Here is a 3,412-nt window from a genome sequence, read left to right as displayed (position 1 = left end):
AGCTAAGCCTACCCAAGGGTCCCTGGCACCAGTCATGGACAAAGGGACAAGCTCCAAGCAAAGGCCCCCAGACAAGATCAGGTTTCTCGAGGTTGGATTCCAGTATGGAAGGTCCAAGAGGTGAAAATTCCACATCTAACCCCTCGAGAGCTCTATTGAGGGGTACTTCTTTCAAAACAACAAGGAAGAACATATTTTGCTTAATTTAACAGGCTGTTTGCCTGACTTATGGCCTGTAACTATCTAGACACATGGTGTGCAGGGCTCTGTTTGGGCTCTTGCCTCAGGCCTAGCAATGTGTGTGCCTGTTGTCAATAGTAAGAACTTTGCTTTTAGACACTCCTACGGGATGGTCATGTCGCTGAGACAGGCTGAGAAACCTTAACGAAACACTGCTTCCACATTTTCTCAGGTTATCTCAAAATAGGCTGTCAAAATGGAATTTTATTTGCATTGCTTTCTCCTGAGATTTCAAGTGCTAAGAATTAGTAAACACTCCCCATTCTCACATCCCAGAGTGACTTGCTAGACCTTTGCTTCAGGCTCTGGAACGAGACAGGCCCAAAGTTAGCAACGTAGAGCGACGCGTTTCTCAAAGTGAAGCTTAGCAATGTATGCCATGCACAGAGGAGTGGTTGGCCTCCAGCACTGACATCCAGGTCTCAGCTGGAATGCCACACAGCCTGGGTCAGCTGAGATGGCTCCCTGATCCTACAGCCAGGGCCGTCATTCTTCCAACAGCTTGGTTCCTCATCTGCTCTTCAAATGCCATCTCACGACATGGAGAGCTGAGCAAACCAGGACGCTGAAGGGTAAGATCCTGAGCTGGCAGAGCATCACTGTAAACCATCCTGAAGTCTGAGAAGTGCCAGGTTAGAAATGACAGGCGATTCTGGGAAGGCATAGATATATGGAGATTCTTGCCCCATGCTTTTCTTCCAGCCAGACAGGAGGGTGTTCAAGGAGACATCATGGTCTGATCCATTTCCCCAACTTGGATTTTGGCACTCCTGCCCAGCATAGCTTGTGGCATTTGCCCATTAGCTGCCTCCACCACAGCTAAGGAGAGCCCGGCTTTCCACCACCCATGTTCCTAGAAACCCAGCAATAACTAAGAGCAGGCACTAACCGTGTGCTTCTGTGCACTGTGGGATCCTCTCCAAGGACAATAACATCATCTCATTTTCTAACTCCAGCCACCCTTTTCATTTCAGACCTAGAAGCAAAGCTTTGAACTATATTTTTTAAAACTCAGACTTTGAAATCTTTTCCCAATGCTTTCCTAGCTTTTCAGTTCAAAGCAGAAGGCCAATGTGCTGTGCACATGGTGGCCAGGAAGAGTGATAGCACAGTCTTCATGGACATTGGTGCTTAGTGTGGCACCTGCTTGTGTACAGACTCCTGAGTGTGCACCAGCACCCACACATGGACTTGCTCTTGCACCTGGACAGCTGTGTCTGTACCAACTTCTGTGTGTAGATAGCTCCCTCCAGTTCCATGTGGACAGTTTCCATGTGCACAAGAGCAAGATCCTCCCTTCTTCTGTACATGGACAGGCTCCATCTGCTTGTGCGTGTGGTCTGCCTGCACTCAGGCTCCAACGTGTGGATAGGCATTCCCAGACCTAGTCTTGCTTGCTCATGGAGGGGGGGCTGCCCAGCTAATGGCAGAAAATAGGTTCACAGTAAAGAGCGAGTGCCTAGCCGCTAGACTCAGTAAGCAGAGGCCATGAGGCCCTATGCTTCAGGCTTCCACAAGACTGAATCAGAATCAGAGACCGTGACAAGGGTGGGATGGGCTGGAGTTGCCTCACTAACACCAGGCCTAGGCCCACCCACCAGGATGCTTTCACACTGAGATTTCTCTATATGCTACAATGTACAGAACAGCATCCTCTTCGGAGCCCTTCATCCTTACTAAGCTGTGTAGTATTGGCTGACACAAGGACGGCTTCCCTCAGGCGGGAGCAGAGAGGATCTTGAGTTTGCATTTGAAGCTCAGAAAAGCATCTGTGAAGGACTGCTTATGGTGCCTGAGTCTATAAGCTTCAAGATTCCTCTCTTGTCTCCATGTGTAGTTTTTTCCAGAAAGTCATTTACTATCCAGTTTAAGTGGGTCCCAAAGCCCAGAGGTCCTTCTTGGCCATGGTAAGCAAACCTTTGTCTTGATTTTGAGACAGTCTGTGATGATGTTCTCCAATGAATGTGAGCTGAGGAACACGGGTCATGTTGTAAGCATCACTTGCCGAAACTGCCACACTGGGGTCCACAACTCATGATCCAGACTCAATCCTCCAGGTGTCAATGATCCCATTAGACATGTCATACCCAACCTCATGTGTGAACAAGCCACCCACCAGCCAATGCCTCAGACCCGCCAGCCCTTGAGATACCCAGTCACTGCAGTACAAGGACAAACCACCTTTGCCATGGCCAGCCAGAATCAACTAGCATCATAAGATGGTGTTGCTCTATGACCTTCAGGGTGCTCTTCCATGTGACAATAGTTAGTCAAACAAATATTAAGAAAGAAAAGTAGGTAGAATAGGGTGCTCTTTGGTTTAATTTTAAATGTCAACTTGCCGTAACTTAGCATGTCTGGGGAGGATTGTCTTAATTGTTGATTGATGTAAAAGGACCCAGCCCATTGTTAACGACACCATTCTCTATGTAAAGGGTGTGTGTGTGTGTGTGTGTGTGTGTGTGTGTGTGTGTGTATGTGTCCTGCCCTATATAAAACAGTAGAAAGAAAGCAAACAGGCACCATGGATGCATTCTTCCCCTCTGTGCTTGACAATGGCTGTGATGTAACAACAGACTGTCTCAAGGCTCCTTCCTCAAGCCCTGAGAGATACCACAGCCTAGCCTTTTGGATTCTGTTGTGTATTTTATCTTTACAGAGCCTTCACCCGCAGACCCACACAGAGATTCTCTGAAGACAGCAAGCCCTGGAGAATACCCTGTACAGATTCAAGAGTGGGTAATGAGGCAGATGGCCTTCCTGTTGTTTCCCCGGGGCTGCTAGGAGTAGAAGGAGATGGGAACTGAGGGGACTTCCTGCTTCCGTTAAGAGGATCACGGGACACCGTTTGTGCCTAGGCGCTAGCCGTGAAAAAGAAGGAAGCCACAATATGGGGAAGTTTGCGGGGCATCTGAAGGCTCACCTCGGAACCTGTCTACAGAGACGAGGGCACGGTGTCACTGCTGACGGCAGCCTCTTTCCAGTGGCAGAGGATATGTCAGGAGCTGCTGTGACCGTCGGTGCATCTGTGACACTAGCTCTGGGAGGCCTGGGAAATGCGCCAATTTCATCCGGATCTTCCTTCAGATGGGGACTTCACATGTGCCAGCTGACGGCCTGGCTCTGTAGGACAGGTGTGGCCTGCCTTTACAGTTGAGGGCTACGAGAATCT

At 49.0% G+C, this 3,412-nt stretch overlaps 1 long non-coding RNA gene across 1 annotated transcript in view; it reads left to right on the top strand.

Annotated features, from left to right (window-relative positions):
- Nucleotides 1-538: 538 nt before the first annotated feature.
- The window catches only part of LOC146891892 (uncharacterized), a 3,631-nt gene continuing 757 nt past the window's right edge, over nt 539-3,412 (top strand). The window contains exons 1-2 of the long non-coding RNA XR_015004932.2: nt 539-812; nt 2,900-3,412. The exon at nt 2,900-3,412 is cut by the window's right edge and continues 757 nt beyond it. This is a non-coding gene — a long non-coding RNA (uncharacterized LOC146891892). The remainder of the gene's footprint in view (nt 813-2,899) is intronic.

The sequence above is a fragment of the Myodes glareolus genome, chromosome 14 (genome assembly GCF_982192425.1).
Source record: "Myodes glareolus chromosome 14, mMyoGla1.1, whole genome shotgun sequence".
In the NCBI taxonomy this organism is placed as follows: domain Eukaryota; kingdom Metazoa; phylum Chordata; class Mammalia; order Rodentia; family Cricetidae; genus Myodes; species Myodes glareolus.
This window is presented reverse-complemented; position numbering and strand designations above follow the sequence as displayed.